This window comes from Macrobrachium rosenbergii, chromosome 16 (genome assembly GCF_040412425.1).
Source record: "Macrobrachium rosenbergii isolate ZJJX-2024 chromosome 16, ASM4041242v1, whole genome shotgun sequence".
Taxonomy (NCBI): Eukaryota; Metazoa; Arthropoda; class Malacostraca; order Decapoda; family Palaemonidae; genus Macrobrachium; species Macrobrachium rosenbergii.
This window is the reverse complement of record NC_089756.1, coordinates 41801262-41821261: the sequence shown is the minus strand read 5'-3', so window position 1 is coordinate 41821261 and position 20000 is coordinate 41801262. Positions and strand designations below refer to the sequence as shown.

Below are 20000 nucleotides of genomic sequence, written 5' to 3'. Positions count from 1 at the left end.
TGGAAACCAAATATATAGAAATATGTGCACTGCCCTGATTACCCACACCACACCTAGGGACTGATTCCCTCCTGAGGACGGGTATCGGTCTGAGCAGCCCATCTTGACGAAAAACAGGTACCGCGCCGTGACAGCCGAGAAAAGCAAATCTAACCTCCGTGGAGAAAAGGCACCAGATGGCGGGTGTGTCTTGGCGCGCACTGCTCAGTCAGTCATGATCTGGTACCTCCATCTGCCAACAGGAGTGACAGCAAGCTTACTTGCCGCATTACTTGCGCTGACGAGACCCTTGCAAACTGAAGTTTGACGTGCAGTGACCCTGGACGTGCTATTAAAAGAATGAACAATTTCGAAATTATAGTGTAACTTTCTAACGAACAGCGATATAGCCCATACAGTTTCAACAACCTAAAACATTAGAGTTTTCCTATTAAAATTGATAATAATATTCTCCGCATGGCACTAAAATTCAGGCATTGGCTCTATCACTAAAACCATTTTCGCTTTGTGGGAAAAAATGGCTACATCAAAGGGAATCAAAGTGAAGAGCGGGAGCTTTGAATGAAAGAGCCTAAGTATTAGTGTATCATACACTCACATATTATGTTTATTCTTTTCTTTCCGTTACCTAATTTTTTTTATTTATTTGTGCGTCCTTTTAACCCCTGTTTCAGATGAATGTTTTTTACATTACGAATAATTCCAGATACTCCCGAGAAAGTTAGCAAAGAACCAGTTTCTTTAAGGACCAAGCTCAGGATTACGAACGCCTGAAATCTTCACGAGGAACACAAGAAGACAAACGGTAACAATCTCTGACGTCTAAGCCTTAAGCTCAGATCACATCTGGTGGAGTGGAATTTGTTCCATTTGCTGGAAGGGATTCGCCAGGCGCAGTCTGCGACACAAAGGTTAACTTGGTTGGTTTAGACTTTAGATTAAGCCGGCTTTAAGCCAGCAGCACGGGTCCTCGCCTTAAGGGGCCCAGTAAGTTAGGTGAAGTGTTGAAGCTGTTAAGAAGCTTGATGAACACCTCTGGACGCCGGCAACCAACACATATATAAAAGGAATGGAATGCAGAGCTGGGACCTATGAGGTCATTTAGCGCTGAAAGGGAAGTTTGGAGTAAAAAGGTTTTAGAGGTGTAACGGGAGGAAACCCTCTCATTTGCACTATGAGACAATTGTTTGGAGAGGGTGGAAAGTGAGATAGAAGAAAGAGGATATGAACGGAGGTACTGTAAAAAGGAATGAAAGGGATTACAGCTACGGGCAGAAGGGATGCTGCAAAAAACCTGAACTAATGCCTACAGTGCACCGCATGAGGTGCACTGATGGCGCTACCCCTCTTCGGGACCAGACGAGGGAAAACTCGAAGATAAACTTCCACAATAAGACACGGTGAACAACAACTCTGAAAAAGTAGATTGTGTTCGTCGGCACGAGGTAAATATGCAACTGGAAATATTTTAAACTTTATTATAAGCCATTCTCAGTCTCAGGCACTTAAGGAGCTGATACAATCGAAAGAAAGCTTACAAGAGAGAGAGAGAGAGAGAGAGAGAGAGAGAGAGAGAGAGAGAGAGAGAGAGAGAGAGAGAGAGGGCAGGCGCTATTACGATTTTATCTCTTACCTTGGGCAGCTTTATTCCATTAGCATTTCAACACGGTACACATTCTTAAGGTATGATTAGCACACAAGTCCAAGAGGAGAAAGATCGTAAGGAAACAGAGAACAGTTGTCAAAATAGTTACTCAGATTATAAGTTACTTTGCAGTTTTATCTGGATAACTTTGACGTCTATGTTATTTTAAGTGATAAGACTTCCATTTCCACTCACCCACATCAATATTTATCTATTGATCTAATCTCTCTCTCTCTCTCTCTCTCTCTCTCTCTCTCTCTGTCTATCTATGCACACACACGCACACACACACATATATACTGTATATTTATACTGTGTATATATATTGTATATATAAATATGTGTAAGTATACAAACACTCTCCTTCATGTTTACACCCACAGACTCCATATTCCAGCAACGCATCCTCACAAGCTCTTTAAACATTTCAGCCGTGATATATTCATCTTATTTATCCCTGTCCTTCGCTTTCTGGATCTTCCAAGAAGAGCAGCGAAGTGCAATGAGCAGCCATTGCTAGGCCATCCAGGAGATAAGTAAGAGGCCATTTGTACTGGGGGAGATCCCAGGGTCGTAGATCTCCCCGAGAGAGAGAGAGAGAGAGAGAGAGAGAGAGAGAGAGAGAGAGAGAGAGAGAGAGAGAGAGAGAGAGAGACAAAGTTTTGGTCTCGCCCGAGTAAATTGTGAAGATCATTAGTGGGAGACGCGCGGCAGAGGGAGCCAATGGCTCGAACAGGTGGGAGGAAAAGTTGTTAACGCTTCAAGTTGAATTAGAAAGGGAAAGTTTGGGGCAACTCAGCGGAGAACTTAGTGAGCCATTCATTATGGAATGAGCACAAACATAAATTGTTGACAAGATTGATGGCTGACAGGGAAAGTTCAAGAAACGTGGCAGGGAACTTGGTTGGAATTCTAAGTCGAATGACCATAACGCGAATATTTTAGGAGACTGTGTTCCTACTACTTTTGTTTGTGTTAAGAGTCTAAATATCCTCTCCCACTCATATTATTAATATCTCCGGTCTCATTGTGAACCGTTGCCATTCAAACCAGCCTCGTAATTGTTGCCCAGTTGTCAGTAACCTAGCCTCTTTTTATTCTTTATTTTTTTACAGGTTATCCGGTCATGAGGCCATTGTGGGGAAGTGGGTAGGTGAGTAGGTCTATTCCATGTTAGACGGAGGATGCTTCTTGAACTACGTTCGTTCGACGAAACGCACGTTTTCGTGTCGATGATTTACGTGAGATTATTTCGTGGTGCAGGATAATCGAGGTAAAATAAGTGTCAGGACGCGTTGTCTAAAATTCCTGCAAATTAGATAATCTTCAAACACCATCTTGATGGTGTTTTGAAACAATTTTGTAATATGGTATGTAATTAAAAATTAATGCCGAGGCGAACAGCATGCAGTTGGAGTCGTTTTAACAGTATATTTTTCTTTTATTATGCTAAGGTATAATTGTCATCTATTCATTCCCGTACGAAAACTTGTAAAGTAAATGGATCTTGGTCCTCACATCTCAAGTATACGACAACTACGGTTCCGCCATTCCGATATCCATCATTTCTGTAACCGAATTTTGTCATAAGCGTAAAAACCAGACATACTTAGATAAGAACCATGAGACGAAAGGCTGGAGGTGAGTGGAGACTAGCGGAAGTGAAAGCACAAGGAACGCCTCCTCGTTGGTGGCGACGATGATGATGATGATGATGAAGTTCCTGGAACAGCGGGTAGTAACCTTATCCCAAAAACAAGGGCTGAGATGCTTGCAATAGACCTACGGAATCTAGCGTGAGTGGAATGGGTCACAGAGAGGCAAGAATAAAGGAACTATACACTTTTCAAGTAAATATGCGGGAAAACAGAACTGCTGTTTTCCAAGATTCTAGTTGCTATGAGGAAAAAGTGACCGCGAGTCACAAGGCTTGTCCCATCCTGACGCTTGTCCTCTCATGCGAGAAGCGTTTTTATCAAGGCGTATTAAAAAATGCGTACGTAAGCCCACGAGAGTTCATGTTTTTATATTTTCTAGTTAAAGCTATAGTAGATATTTAGAATTATTATTTAAAAATATGTTAGCACGATGGTATCGTATAGATTTAAAACTTGCCAGAAAAGGGCCGAGTGGTTACTCATTCTTCAAAAAATATTATAATTAAGCCGTAAAGCCTTAGAAATTAGTGTTTTTTCATCTCTTTTCATGCTGTACCGTAAAACCTTAAAATATAAGAACATATAAAATGTTCTGTATATTCGCCCTATCTTTATTCACATTATAGAGAATTTAGTAAAGAGTCGAACTGTAATGATAAACAGGGCATTGTTATAGTTTCAAGGAATTGTTAGGGATTCGGAATCACTATGTGCTGAATTATTTTCATAATACAAATATGAATGTCTATGAGTGTCTTATAAAGGCGTTTTCAAAAGCCGCTGGATTTGTAAAGCCAAACAGGATTTTTATCTTTAAGAGGAAGTTGTTACGTATTTAGAATTATCATGAGAGTCCATATTTCCGTAACAGCAAAAAGATCTTAGAACTATAAGCAAAATATAAACGAATATTTATATACCCTCAAAACCTGACTCTCCCCTCGCGTGCAAATGTGACGGAGCGAATCAACGAAATGGACTGTGTGTCAGGTTTGTAGACCCATTTGGCTACAGTTGCGTCTTGTATATATAGAACGTTATCATTAATTGACGGGTATCGCTTGCAAAAACTGAGTCATTTGCAAATGAGGCGTTAAATAAATCGATTATACAGGTTTCCTTCTGGCAATGGGACGAATTGGCTCAGAGCCCAGAAGACCATGAGTGAAAGTTAAAGTGTCCAGTCTCTCTCTCTCTCTCTCTCTCTCTCACTGTTTAATGTAGAGACCAATGGAACGGTTAAATCTGTGCCATTACTAGCCCAGGCCAGAAGCAATCAAAGAAAAGTAAAGTGAAGGAAAAAAGCGGGACTCTAGTTTTTTTTTTTCTTAGTCTCATAAACTCCTTTCCTTCAGGAAGTGGGATTATCACTTATTTTCTTGTTTGACCCCGTTCTCTTCCAGCCTTCTCGTATTCGTTCTTTTCTCCGGGCCTGGGCTTGAAAAGGGCGTCAGGATTCTAGTTCCACTGATTTTCTTAATATAAAAAAAAGGTAGCGATATTCTTACCCCACCAAACGTGAGCTTAAGAAGGTGTTAGGGCCGGGATAGATTACCTCATCAAGTACCATACATGTAGTAGATTACATTCACGATGTCATATTTCATTTATATTTTATAAATAAATGGGGATTTAACACTCTAATTGCATCCGAAATCAAAGCCTATCACTAGTCTTCATGTAATTATAATTTTACTTCCTTCTAGATCTGATATAAAGTTGCTCATTGTGGTTCAGTATTCTGAGAGAGAGAGAGAGAGAGAGAGAGAGAGAGAGAGAGAGAGAGAGAGAGAGAGAGAGAGAGAGAGAGAGAGAGAGAGTCTAGTTGAAATTCCCATAAGAGAGAGGCAGTGGTAAGTAGGTTGCCTTCCCGTCGGCCCATCCAATAATAAATGACTGTGGATAATCATTTTTAATCTGTTGACCGAAGTAAAGAATTGAATATGGCACAATTTGACAAAAATGGCGGATACCTAAGGGTAAAATCATGACAAAAACGTATAATAATTACAAATATGCACACACACATATATGCACACACATGCACTCATACGTAAGTAGTGTACATTTAACACATATGAGTATGCGTACGTTAGTGCGTTTGAGTCCATTACCTTTCCGACTTCTATTAACCGCGATCCGAATGTAAAAGTCAATTAATTTTCCTCACACATTCAAATCAACGTCAGAGAGAGAGAAAGAGAGAAAGAGAGAACCTCAGGTTGGGGGATATTAATCAAGAGAAAAGTCATTGTCGCCTACAAATCCAAATGATGGATGTGGAGAGAAAATTTTTCCCTCGGTGACGGAACACTCTCCTTATTTTCGGGAACGCGGGAATAATGAGAAATGCCAGAAAATGAGTAATAGAAGGCGATGGGAAATGCGCATGCGCTGAAGAATCATGGGGGGCGGGAGGCTGGTTACGTTGAATGAAGCGAGCCTGAGTCACGCACAAAATTATTTGAGTTACGACCAATCGCTTGACGGTAAAGAGCTGCGTCTAAAATTAAGTTAATGATTTCGGTCAATTAAGTGGGCGAGGTGAGCTATGAAAAAGAAAATTAACCGATAAGGGAAGGTTAAAGTCTGAAAAGATGAAAATTTTGTGGTATTGTTGAGAGAGAGAGAGAGAGAGTTCAAGCTCCTAAGTTTGATGAGAGAGAGAGAGAGAGAGAGAGAGAGAGAGAGAGAGAGAGAGAGAGAGAGAGTTCAAGCATCAAAGTTTGATTAAAATGAAAACGTCCTAGCAGCTAATGTTACCGAGGGAGAACTTGACGCAAAGCCACTCATCATTATGACCGTATGCATGACAGTTAACCCTGGCAGCTGGCTTCCCATTTGCCGTGAGCTCAAGTGCTTTGGGTAACTCTTTGCACCGCCAGTCATAGTAGCCACTTACTACTCCGCCAACTCCTCGACAGTTCAGCCTGGCTGACTGGCGTGATACACCGACTCCGAGACCGAGACTCAGCGACTCAGTCCGTCAGTGTCCTACAAGTGGTTGTACGTAAAGGTTGTCTCGAGTCGCCGCTTCTCTCCGTCGTGACTGAGTCTACGAATTTCGTTGGAGCAGTTTAACTTTATTTACGTTGAATGGTCATATTTGTGTGTTAATATAGGAGAGTGATTATATGACCACGCCCAGAGCGAGAGAAATGGCACACTAGTTGAAGTATTGTCTACTTTTGAGAAAGTTTGGATCCAGTTCGCACATATCAAGGTAGGCTAAGCAACTTTTTTGAGTCGGTGTAAGGTGTTAATTTTTGTTTGTATGGAATTGTTTACATTGTTTGTGATGGCATATGTTTATTTTTTATATAGTTTTCGCTCTGTGTAACAGCTGCAACTGCGAAGGTTAAGTATAGGCCTAAGTATCTAAGTATGCCCATTTCAGTGTTTATAGTTGCACGACATTTGTTGCTCATTAAAGTTATCCTAGGCCTATATATATATATATATATATATATATATATATATATATATATATATATATATATATATATATATATATATATATATAGCCTTCTGACCATTTCTTAGACGAATTGAAGCCCTCATAGGCCTATATTTTTGTGTTTATGGGATATGAATTCCTATACCAATTTTGTCCATTTGTAATCGTTTTGATATTTTGACAAATTTTTTTTTATGCATGAATTAAGTTGAACGCTCTTAATCTTGGAAATATTTTCTTTAAATCTTTAAGGCACCTTTCGGTAAGGGTAGGCAAAGACACCATATCGAGGCGTAATGCGTAAAGCTACGTAGGCCTTTTGCTATCGTTTGTAAATCGTATCGATTCTGTTATCATCATAATCGTAATGAGTATGTGTGCATATTTTAATGACCGTCAAGGTATCTGGAAAAGTGAAAATTCCAACATACGTCTACAGAATAGAATACTGTATACTATAAGTGCTGCATACTTTATCAGACTATTACCTAATGCTGTAATTTCCTGACTAGCATGTTTATAAGAAACTGTTGAGGTTAGTTTAATTTAATTATGCGTAGCATATTGTATTTTCAAATCTCAAGCCGAGCACGTATATCGGATTTCACATACAAAATAGACTAAAGCTTGTTTTTAGTATCGTCATTCAAGCTTTATTTTTGGAGCCTTCATTATGTCCGTCAGTTGGGAGCTATTTATTGTTTGATTACCATTATTTTCGTTATGTCGAAACATTTTGAATTGTTAGGTCTTTAATTTATTTTTAATACCTCTTAAGTTCCCATAAATTAGTTCTTGGGGCAATTTATTTAAGTCTGAGTGCCTTGTCACGTAAAGCCTTTATATAAATTCATGAGAGTTTAATTATTTATTATCTCGTTGCTCTGTGAAGTTTCTTTTAGAGGTACATTAGTCAGTATTATTTTGCTGTACGCTCTCATGTTTGAGTAGTTCAGTAGCTTTGTAAGTACCTCATTTGCCCAGTAATATATTTAAAAATACAAGGGGCTGCTGATATTTACGGTTTCTTTATATTTCACAAAATTTATAGCCCTTATCTCTGAGGGAAGTAAGTTACGTAAGTACGCATTAAAATGCCTCCACTTATCATTATCAATGCACTGTGAAACGTCCTTTTCTTTCCCGCCCGTTTGATCTCGGGCTTCAAAAGAAACTGTGCCACCCGCCCTTGCGATTCGTTTATTTATGCGTGTGTGCGTACGTATGTGCACATGTTTGTGCATTTAATGAGGCGGGGAGTAATATAGTAGAACATTGAGTCTATTACTACAACGAGACTGCTCCTAACCCTAAGCCATTGCTGAACTTGCTACTCAGATAATCTGGAGTTCCGTGATATTCGATTCACCTGCTTCCCTACCACAACGACCCCAATCCTCACTATCAACCCGGATCTTTCCATTTCAAACCCCGCTAATTTCAACGGCCGGCCGTAAATCTACGTTACTTCGTTTCAGCTTGTGATGATTATGTGTGGCATGACTGCTATGCTAATCAAAAGAAATATTAGGGACATATACAACGTCACGTGGCGCAGGTGGTATGAATTCAGTCGTGGGCGTGCTTGGTATGGTATACTGCTTGAGTTTCTGTTTGTAGCTGTAGCAGGCATTGGTCGTTAAGTCTCTTCATTTTATTTCCTTGTTGCCATATTCCCCTTGTTATATTATTTGTTTGTTTTGTGTGTTAGTTTTGTATACCATTTTCCCAGAAGACTGAGAAGTTAGTATGGGGTCACCCCTGTAACATCTTTCTTGCGACTGCTTTTTTATGAGCGTGAATGCACTAGGCCAATTAATTTTAGATAAGGCAGTTTAACAAATGTGTCTTAATATCATGGTAACATTTTTATTTTGATGTGATACTCACGGAACTTTGCTTAAACAACGTATTCACGTAAACTTATGCAAATGCAATGAGTTTTTTGTTACACGACCAAATAGAGTTTGAGCGATATGCTGTTATAGTTGATTTTCGTTGTAATTTGATTAATATGTGATAAATGATTATGTAAGAGGCTTATATTTGAAATGACAAAAATATGGATGTTACGAAAACATGAAAATTTAAGTGGTCTGTGCATTGCTAACTTTAGAAGAAAAACATTTTCGTTTATATACATTCTCTAGTGTTAAGGTGGACCCTTCTGTATCCAGGTAAACAGTGACGTGTAAGCTAAGATCACCCTCTTTGTCAACTCCTTGGAACTCTCCCTGTCTCTCTTACCTGCTTTTCTGTGTTTTCGGGAAAGGATGGTCGCGTGTTGTATTATCCAAATGGCGTTCAGCAGCTGTTGCCTTTTTCTGGATCGTATTACATAAGTGGCACCAAGTAACTGATGTCTTTTCTTTTACGGATTCCGTTGGTATTTTAGAAAGAAAGCTTTTGTTCATGTCCATTTTGACAGAAAAGAAAAGAAATGTTAAGAGGCTTACCGGTTCTAATGCACATTTTTACGTCATCTTGGTACATTTTGTTTTTATTGCCATGTTAAGAGGCTTACCGGTTCTAATGTACATTTTTACGTCATCTTGGTACATTTTTTTATTGCCATGCTCCGTGGTGCACGCGTTATGTTGACCAGTTCTGTTGTGGCGTTAGAGTATGTTCAAAATTTAGTCATTTGACTTAACAAATTGCCCTTTCCTTCCTATACTTTATTTCTAATATGGACCGTCAGGAACATGAAACAGGCGTTTTTTTTTTTTTTTTTCATGGAATTCTTGTCCCGTATAGGCCTACCAGAATGTATTTTAGACGGGATATTGAATTGAGTGTCACTATTGAATGGGACGTAGGGTACTTTTCCATGATTTAAAGGGTTATTTGACACGTTTTGTGTGTTCTGCCATAGTTTGCTTTTTCTACCTTAAACGATCGACGGAACAGTTTGAGACCAAACAGCGTTATTTTACACACGTTTTACGGATGTATGTAGGCATGTACATACATGTATGTAAATATAATATATATATGTTATATATATATATTATATATATATGTATATATATATATATATATATTGTCCTATATTATCAATATTGTTTGTTATCAATTTGTTGCCATTGTTATCCGCTAAATAGGTGGCTACCGGATAGCAACGATTTAGGCCAATTCTATGAAAACTCCATTGTGCCTCTGTTGGTGGAGACATTGAATTGTGTGCCTAGTCGCTGGTGACTGGTGTGTCGCAGCTAGGCAGAAGGGTATGTATCTATTAGTTTCATCTTAAAAATTACATCGGAAAACCGGTATTGCTGTCTTTAATGGGAGAAAGGGATATATGTGTATATATATATGTACAGTATATGTATATTTATATGTATATAAGCATGTATATATGTGTATATATATTTTTTTAAAAGGCCTATAAGCGAAGAAAATTTAATAAGCTACCATATGTCCACCAATATACATCTGCCCTCATCTCGGCCTAATGTAAATAGATCGAAATCTGATAGCTTATTCAGTTTTCCTTTTCTCTTTTTCTTTACTGATATTTTAAAGAATATGTTAAACTATTAGGCTAGAGCAGGCATATATATATATATATATATATATATATATATATATATATATATATATATATTATATATATATATATATATTATTGAAAAATGAAAACCTTTTTTGTGAAGGCTGACGGAACTGACAACTGTCAAAAAATGTATGAGTCATTCTGAGATAGATAAATTCAGGTAACCTGGCATCTTGGTTTTAAATGAGACCAAAATGATACTTATTAAATGATCACATAATAATGGGGAAAAAAGTTACCTACATAGTACATACTGTATATGATAATAATTATTGTTATAACAGGAGAGAAAGACAAATTAGGTGGAATTTTGTGATTCTCCTTTTATCAGTTTGACGTGGAATTCTTTGACTTATTATTATTATTATTATTATTATTATTATTATTATTATTATTATTATTATTATTATTATTATTGTGAAGGTTAGCCCCTAGCACTGGTGACAACATCTTTAATTTATTGGGAAAAGTGTATTTTTTTTTATCACACATATAAAAGATGATAAACTTGAAGTTATAAATTGAAAATCAAACTAAAATTGGAAAGATAAATCTAGCACAATGAATGTTTAAAGGTCTATATTGAGCAACAGAGACAAGGAAGATCATTGCTTTTGTGCACAGTTTTCTAGAGACTTAATAACATACGTATGATCAGCACCCAAACTCGCTCCACCCACGTAAGACTTGGTAAAAGCAGGGTATGGGCCACAAATGACTGCATGTTTACCCAAACGCTACCCTGAACCCTAATCCCCGGGTCACAGGAACAATAAGGTCACATGTCAGTGTAAACCTATCAAGTACGGAGATGGAATTGAATTTGGCACTTGCATGGTGTAAAGTCGCCCGCATTACCACTGAACCACCAAGACCCAGTAAATTTTAATGTTGCCAGGCAAGCATGGCAGTGAAGAAAGACAAAATTTATAAATTAAGCTGGCCAAGGAAATTTTAAAAAGGATTCAGTATGCACATGTTTGGAAACAATTAAAAGACACAAAAATCACTGGCTGGTGAAAGTAACATAGTGAACATCACCATCATGGCTCCAACACCGTGCAGTACAAAGGGCCTCTGTCAAATTTTGTCACTCATGACTTTCTTGTACTTTCGCTTTCTCAAATTTCCACTCACCTCCAGCTTTCCGTCTCATAGTTCTCATTTTGGCTGGTCTGGGACTTCTCGTGCCCACAAAAGCCAAGCTGACACTATCACGTACCACTCCCCCAGGGCTGGTGCAAAGTACCTTTTCAAGCTATCTCCATCACCCCTCCATCATCAACTCATTAAACCCGTAGGAGGGGTTAGTGCCGTCGTGGTGCACTGTAGGCATTACTCAAAGGTCTTTTCTGGCCTCTAGCTGCAATCTTTCATTCCTTTAACTGTAACTCTTTTCATATTCTTTCTACCATCTTACTTAACACCCTCACTTTCCACCCTCTCCTAACAGTTCTTTCCTAGTGTTACTGAGAGGTTTTCCTCCTGTTACACCTTTCAAACCTTCTTAACTGTCAATTTCCCTCACAACGCTGAATGACCTCTTACGTCCGAGCGCTTGGCCTTTGGCCTAAATTCTATATTCTATTCTACTCAACTCGTTAACGTAATCAACACCCGTAATTTCCCTTAAGGTATCATGTTTCCTCTCAATCCTGCCATCGAACTTCAAATACTCAAAAGATTTGTTCTGAAATCAACAGACAGAATCTTGTGGAGTTAATTTCGCTGTCATATGATTCGTAGCCGTATGGCAATACAGACTAAACTAGATTAATTTGTAATTTTGCTTCCGAGTGCAGTCTGTCTATTTGATTTCCTAATTATATGCAGCCTGCCAATTGTTTGATTTGCCATTTTAAGTCGCCGGCTAAATCCCAGCCCAAGAGAACCTTAATTGGATATTGTTCCTAAATATTTGGAAGACTCGACCTCATTAGTCCTTTTTCATCCCTTTGTACATGCTGTGTTATCATTATTTTTGGTTGTATTAGATTTATCAGAAGTCCCATCTCGGTAGATATATGATGTATTCTGTAGAACAGGCTATGTAAATCTTGTGGTGTTTTGCTGATTAAAACGACACCAACTGTGTGTTTTAATTCGGTCTAGTGTCTGTCTGTACTCTAAACATCTTAAATAAGTATCCAACCACACTGTTTCATTATAAAATACACGAAGCAAAATAGCAAAGGTGTCACGACATTTCTCTGTAGCAACCCACCACTACCGTCAATTCTTTTGAAAAAACTCCGTTGACATAATTTTGCATCTGCTCCGTTCATGGGCAGTTTAAGTACGTGTTACTGTGGCATTAGCCTACCTATGGATCCAGGTTCGGGGCTAGTGCCGTCAGTGCACCTCACGTGGTGCACTTTAGACAATACTTCAGGGTCTTTGCAGCGTCCCTTCGGCCCTTAGCTGCAACCTCTTTCATTCCTTTTACTGTACTTCCTTTCGTATTCTCTTTCTTCCATCTTACTTTCCACCCTCACTAACAATTGTTCCATAGTGCAACTGGGAGGTTTTCCTCCTGTTACAACTTTCAAAACTCCTTGCTGTCAATATCTCTTTCAGCGGTGAATGACCTCACAGGTCCCAGCGCTTGGCCTTTGGCCTAAATTCTGTATTCTGTTCTGTTACCTGTGGGCGGCCAAACTGAAACCTGCTTAATGGACGCACTAACCATCAATTGGATTACTGTGTTTTTGAACGGGATTTTGTTGTCTAACTACTTTTTGTGATGTTTTTATTTTGTATTTTTTATTTCATGTGTCTTTCCTCTTGCTAACTTGAGGAAAGGCTTAGTGGGTAACTTCAAACAATTGCTGCCTTTCTCTTGTATTTTTTGTTTCTATATGAATGAAAATTTGTCTTGATTTTTGCTTTGCAGCTCATTGTATAGAATTTGTCTTACGCTTCTACCATTCTTGCCTTCCATTAAAATGTTCAAGTTTCATGATGCAGGGCTTATTATTCAATTGTAAAAGTTAATTGGATTTTGTTTGTAATATTCTGTTTATCCGATAGGTGAAGACAAGATTGTCGAACCTCTTGTCAGTAAATGCGAGATTCTGCTTATTTGTGCTATGGCGCTAGCACTTAATATAGATTTCCGTTTCCCAAATGAGAGTCTATCGCTAATGTTGTTAATGATAATAATGATAATAATAACTATTAACATTTTTAGTAGTAAAATGGTGAAGGTATCAGTGACTACGGCACTGTCCTTTTTTTCGGGAGCCACCCCTTGCAAAAAAGAAGGCTTATATGTTGATAATAATTACCATAATCGTTATCACTGCCTAGAAGTGTACCGTTAGTTTCCTTTATGTAGGTTAAAAAATAAACAGCAATTATCCGGCTGAACTCCTGCCAGATATATAATTATGGGAAAAACAACAACGTTTGTTTATACAAGTGTAGCTTATCTGCTGACTCATCAGCCCCATTGAGACCACGGAATTAGTTTCTGCGATTTTTCAATTGAATAATACTCGGCCTTTGTGTAAGACTAGTCTCGCTTGAGATCTGCATGAATAGGCATGCTTGATGACGTCCCATTGGTGGGCGCTCAAGCGCTGGTAGGCATTTTTATTATAGTTATATATATATATATATATATATATATATATATATATATATATATATATATATATATTATATATATATATATATGTGTGTATGCATTTATGTGTGTAAATGTGTATTTATGTATGCATGTGTGCTTTTTAACGTTGTATGCATACGAAAATGTGTGCATGATGTAAATACATGACGGTTGTATGTGTGTTTATATGAATAAAAATCATTTGCTGACTAATAACTCGATTAGGGAAACTAATCAAAAGAATAAGCCTGCCTGTCTTCTTTTATTGTTCCTTCTCTGGTTATCTTCGGTCCTGGGCTAGAAAAGGGCATATATTGTGAGTCCCGTTGGCCTTCTTACTAAAGAAACCCAGATTCTATTGCATGTAAAAGCGATGTGTAACTTTGGTGTATCTGTTTAGATATGTACATATATATATATATATATATATATATATATATATATATATATATATATATATATATACAGTATATTATATATTATATATATATGTATATTATGTATTATATATATATATATATATAATATATATATATATATATATATATATATATATATATATATATATATATATATATATACATATGTACACGATGGGTAAGGAATGGAAGAGAGAAAGAGGAAAATGACAGATCATCAGTGAAAAGAGAAAGGGGATATATTTGATGTGTGTTCTGTTAATTGGAGGCTCTTCTGCCCTTCATTTTCATGTCACAGTCAGGTAGATACATAGTACTATTTTTAAATTTGCCCCCTAGAGAGAAATTGGCTATTACCATTAAACTGACACTTGACTGAATGAGAGAGAGAGAGAGAGAGAGAACTATTAACATTCAACTCTTTCATTCTTGACTGAATGAGGGAATAGCTAGAATAGTCAGAGAGAGAGAGAGAGCACTGACCATTTTAACATTTCACCCTTTCATTCTTGACTGAATGAGGGAATAGATAGAAGAGAGAGAGAGAGAGAGAGAGAGAGAGAGAACACTTAACATTCAACTTTTTCGTTTTTGACTGAATGAGGGAATAGACAAATTAGTCGAGGGAGAGAGAGCACTGACCATTTTAACATTCAACCCTTTCATTCATAACTGAATGAGGGAATAGAGAGAGAGAGAGAGAGAGAGAGAGAGAAACACTTAACATTCAACTCTTTCATTCCTGACTGAATGAGGGAATAGACAAATTAGTCGAGAAGAGAGAGAGAAGAGAGAGAGAGAGAGAGCACTGACCATTTTAACATTTAACCCTTTCATTCTTGACTGAATGAGGGAATAGAGAGAGAGAGAGAGAGAGAGAGCACTAACCATTAACATTCAACCCTTTTATTCTTGACTGGATGAGGGAGCGGAGCGCCCATTATTAAAGCGTTCAGCCTTAAACCATGTATTGTTCTCCCGCGCAATGAGAATTTTCCTCTTAGCTGGTTATTTATAGGTCTTTGCCGCCCTTATAAACGGGTGATTATCATCCCTAGGAGAGTATTGTTATTATTGCTGCTGAAGTTAAGTATACCTTAGTTTTTTACCAGACCACTGAGCTGATTAACAGCTCTCCTAGGGCTGGCCCGAAGATTAGACTTATTTTACGTGGTTAAGAACCAGTTGGTTACTTAGCAACGGGACCTACAGCTTATTGTGGAATCCGAACCACGTTATAGCGAGAAATTAATTTCTATCACCAGAAATAAATTCCTCTAAGTCTTCATCAGCCGGCCGGGGAATTGAACTCCGGCCCATCGAGTGACAGTCCGCAGCTCTACCGACTCACCCAACGAAGAGCTGCTGAAAATGAGCACTCTTTCGTGTGGGACAAACCAGGCAAACTGCAACAGACTGGGGTGCCTATAAATATAAAAGGAGAGACGAGAGAAAAGAAGACAATTATGCATTCAGCATTATTCACTTGTCTTTTCGGCATATGCGTTTCTTACGCATAAGCAATCATCGCGCTTTAGTTTTCTGTAAAAGGAAACTATTGCGCCGGCTTTGTCTGTCCGTCCGCACTTTTTGCTGTCCGCACTTACTTGCAAATTGGTATGTTGATCATCCAAACATATCAAATTGCAACCCTAGCCTCAGTAGTTTTATTTTATTTAAGGTAAAGTTAGCCATAATCGTGCTTCGGGCAACGATATAGGATATGACACCACCGGGCCTTGGTTAAAGTTTCATGGGCGGCGGCTCATACAGCATTACACCGAGACCACCGAAAGATAGATATATTTTCGACGGCCTAGATTATACGCTGTAGCGGCTGTAAAGAAAACTCGATTGCCCCGAAGAAACTTCGGCGCTCCTAATCCGAGTCAGGATTCGGAATAAGGTCAGTCTCAATTTTTCGAGACTTCTCGGTAATGGTTAGTCATGTCTTGAATCACCATAGTCGTAGTGTCGTGATATGACAGAAGTTAATCGCAGTCGTGAATTGTGAATCCATAAGAAGCCGCACTGTGCAGCACGTTGGGATCATTCCGAAGTTAAGACTATGTATATATATATATATGTATATATATGTATACATATATGTATTTATAGTATATATATGCCTATATATACAGTATATATATGCATATATATTATATAGATATGTATACATACATAACATACATACATAGATATACTGTATAGGCATAGATAGCAACACAGCCTCACCAAGATTCACGAGTGTTGATCCATGTAACGCTGCCAGGCAGAGTGTTACATGGATTAACACTCTGCCTGGCAGCGTTACATGGATTAACACTCGTGAATCCATGTAACGCTGCCAGGGAGAGTGTCCCTGGATTTCCAATATAGGGTTTAAATTCCTTTGGTGCTGGTCACTTGGACGCGATGTCTCTACAACAGTACGGGTGCCAAGAAGACTGTCCATTATAGGAATGAATAGACCTCTGATAAATGCTCGTTATCGTGACATCAAGGCATCTCAACGGAATGTAGATAGTGATGCTTTGCGAAACCAATAGAAAGCAACAACGGAGATCTAGAAACAAACTGTAACCAGTTACCATCCAGTTCAGGGACCGCGAGTCATCGTTTTTTTCAAATATCTTTCAGACTGATTATTTGATCGAAATGGTACAGTGCAAGACACCTCCTGCTAATTGTTGGTAATCTAGTGCATTGTCAAATGGTTTTAGTTAAGGCGTTTACTCTTGACTTACATGGTGTCGCCAAGCATCGCCAAACTATGCATTCGAACGTCCATTACCCCCATCCTGCGCTTCCCTCTCCCTTCCCCTCCTCATCCCTCCCTCAACCCACTTTCCTGGCCTCCCCATCTCCCCCCCCCCCACCTTTCCTGTCTGTGGGGGATAGCGGACGTTCGATTGCGTAGATTAATCCTGCTGACTCATGCGACTTTGGCTTTAAAAGTCAAGAGTAATCGCCTTAACTGACACCATTTGACAATGCAGTATATTACCAAAAATAGCGGGAGGTGTCTTGTATATTGTGTCAGTACCATTTCGATCAAATAATTAGTTTGTAAGATATTTGAGAAAAACGATGACTCGCGGTCCCTGAAATGGATAGTAGACGGTTCCACAGCCTTGCAGTCAAGGAGAATAAAAGACCTCGGCTACTGGGAAGATAATGTCCTTATCCGGTCTAGTCTTTAGAGAAACAAGGTAATCACAGGATGGAAAAACGGTAGGTTTTTTCCGCGGGGGTCGGTGGGGAGGGGAAGCGATAGTACAATATCCAGGTCATATAGGAAGCTGTTGTTATGTACACTTTTCTGTCCCCTTGTTTACGGACACCCTAAACATCTTGATATTTTTATAGCAAGGTAAGTAGTAACTCATTAGGACCCTGAAGCTCTTCGCCGTGTATTTTACGCTTGATGTATGAAATAATCTTGTTCTAATTAAATCCGTCGTGAGAAGGTATTTTTTTATTAATTAACTTGTTTACATGCCGTATATAGATTGATTTATAGATTTTAGGCATACATGCCAAGCGCTGGGGCAACTAAGGCCATTCAGCGCTGAAACGGAAATTGGCAGTAAAAGTTTGAAAGGTGTAACAGAAGGAAAACCTCGCAGTTGCACTATGAATCAATTGTTAGGAGAATATTAACGGAGGTGCAGTAAAAGGAAAGAAACCAGTTGCAGCTAGGGGCCGAAGAGACGCTGCAAAGACCTTAATTTAAGTAATGCCTACATCGCACCGCATGAGGTGTACTGACGGCGCTACCTGACTACGGGGTACATGCCGTATAACACTCTCATGTAATGAATAACCACGTCTCTTTGCATCTGCAACTGAAAATCGGCGACACAGCGTCTCTCGGATTCCTAGCAGATTATGATAATTATATTAAAAGTGATAACATTAAAAAACGTTTTTCATATTATTCAGAGTAGCGTTCGCCTTATGAGAAAAAGAGACACTGTAGAGGAGAAAGTAGGAATCGATTTAAGCTTAACCAATTAATATATATATATAATATAATATATATATACTGTGTATATATATATATATATATATATATATATATATATATATATATATTTATATATATATTGTATATACATGCGTCGTGTATCTACCATGAAATCATTTAAATTTGTACTGCTAATGTCTGTTAGAGAGAGAGAGAGAGAGAGAGAGAGAGAGAGAAAGAGAGAGAATTCATATACCTCAGTTTCTTGTAACATAAGCAATGCGAAGCCTGTCTTACCGTTGTAAGTAAAAACTTTTGTCAGTGAGATTAAGCAAATCATAGTGTTCGTCGTCGGCTAAACTTCCTGCTAAAGATGTTACGTGTGGTTAAACAACTCGAAGACATTGCTTCCACGTGATTTTCTACAACTCAGAGGCTGCATATTCATGTTATCTTAAGCAAAGCAAAGACTGCATATTCATGTGGTTTAAAGGCTGTATGCGCATGTGGTTTAAACAAAATGCTGTATACTCATTTGGTTTAAACAGAGCAAAGGCTGTGTATTCTTATGTTTTGAACAAAGTAAAGGCTGCACTGTATATTCATGTGGTTTAAACAAATCAAAGGCTGCGTATTCATGTGGTTTAAACTTAGCAAAGGCTGTATATTCATGTGGTTTAAAACAAAGCAAAGGCTGTATATTTATGTGGTCTAAAGAAAAGGCTTTATATTTATATGGTTTAAACCAAGCAAAGGCTGCATATTCATGTGGTTTGAAACAAAGCAAAGGTTCTATATTCATGTGGTTTATACAAAGCACAGGGTGCGTGTTCATGTGGTTTAAACCAAGCAAAGGCCGTATATTCATGGGTTTAAAAAGCAGAGGCTGTATATTTAAGTGGTTTAAAACAAAGCAAAAACTGTATGTTCATGTGATTTAAACCAAGCAAAGGCTGTATATTTATGTGGTTTAAACAAGGCAAAGGCTGTATATTCATATGGTTTAAAACAAAGCAAAGACTGTATATTCATGTGATTTAAACTAAGTAAAGGCTGTATATTCATGTGGTTTAAACAAAGCAAAGGCTCTATATTCATGTGGTTTAAAAGAAAACAAATGCTGCATATTCATGTGGTTTAAAAGAAAGCAAATGCTGCATATTCATGTGGTTCAAAACAAAGCAAAGGCTGCATATTCATATGGTTTTAAACGAAGCAAAGTCTATATATTTATTTGGTTTATACAAAGCAAAGGCTGTATATTCATGTGGTTTAAACAAAGCAAAGGCTGTATATTTATGTGGTTTTTACAAATGAGAGGCTGCATATTCATGTTGTTTAAATAAAGCCAGGATCCTGTTTTCATGTGAATTTAAACACTGCAGAGACTTTCTCATATGTATATGCAACTTAAGGCTTCGTTCTCTTGTTTTTAAACAGAGTATAGGTTGTGTTTTTATGTGCTCAACGTATGTCTTTTCATATTTAAATAACGCAAAGGCCCTGTGCACGTGTTTCAACAGATCATAGTCGTGTTTTTATATGAGTTTCTACAACCACAAGATTGTATTATGTGATTTTTTTTTAGCCACCCAGAGTGTTTTTTTTTTATCCACACAGAGTGATTTTTTTTTATCCACCCAGAGTGATTTTTTTTATCCACCCAGAGTGATTTTTTTTAA

General features: G+C 38.0%; 1 protein-coding gene across 1 annotated transcript in view; it reads left to right on the top strand.

Moving 5' to 3' along the window:
- The first annotated feature begins 6291 nt into the window (after window positions 1–6291).
- LOC136847369 (uncharacterized) overlaps window positions 6292–20000 on the top strand; it is a 194019-nt gene continuing 180310 nt past the window's right edge. The window contains exon 1 of the mRNA XM_067118993.1: window positions 6292–6526. The gene's annotated coding sequence lies outside the window, so the exon portion shown is untranslated. The remainder of the gene's footprint in view (window positions 6527–20000) is intronic.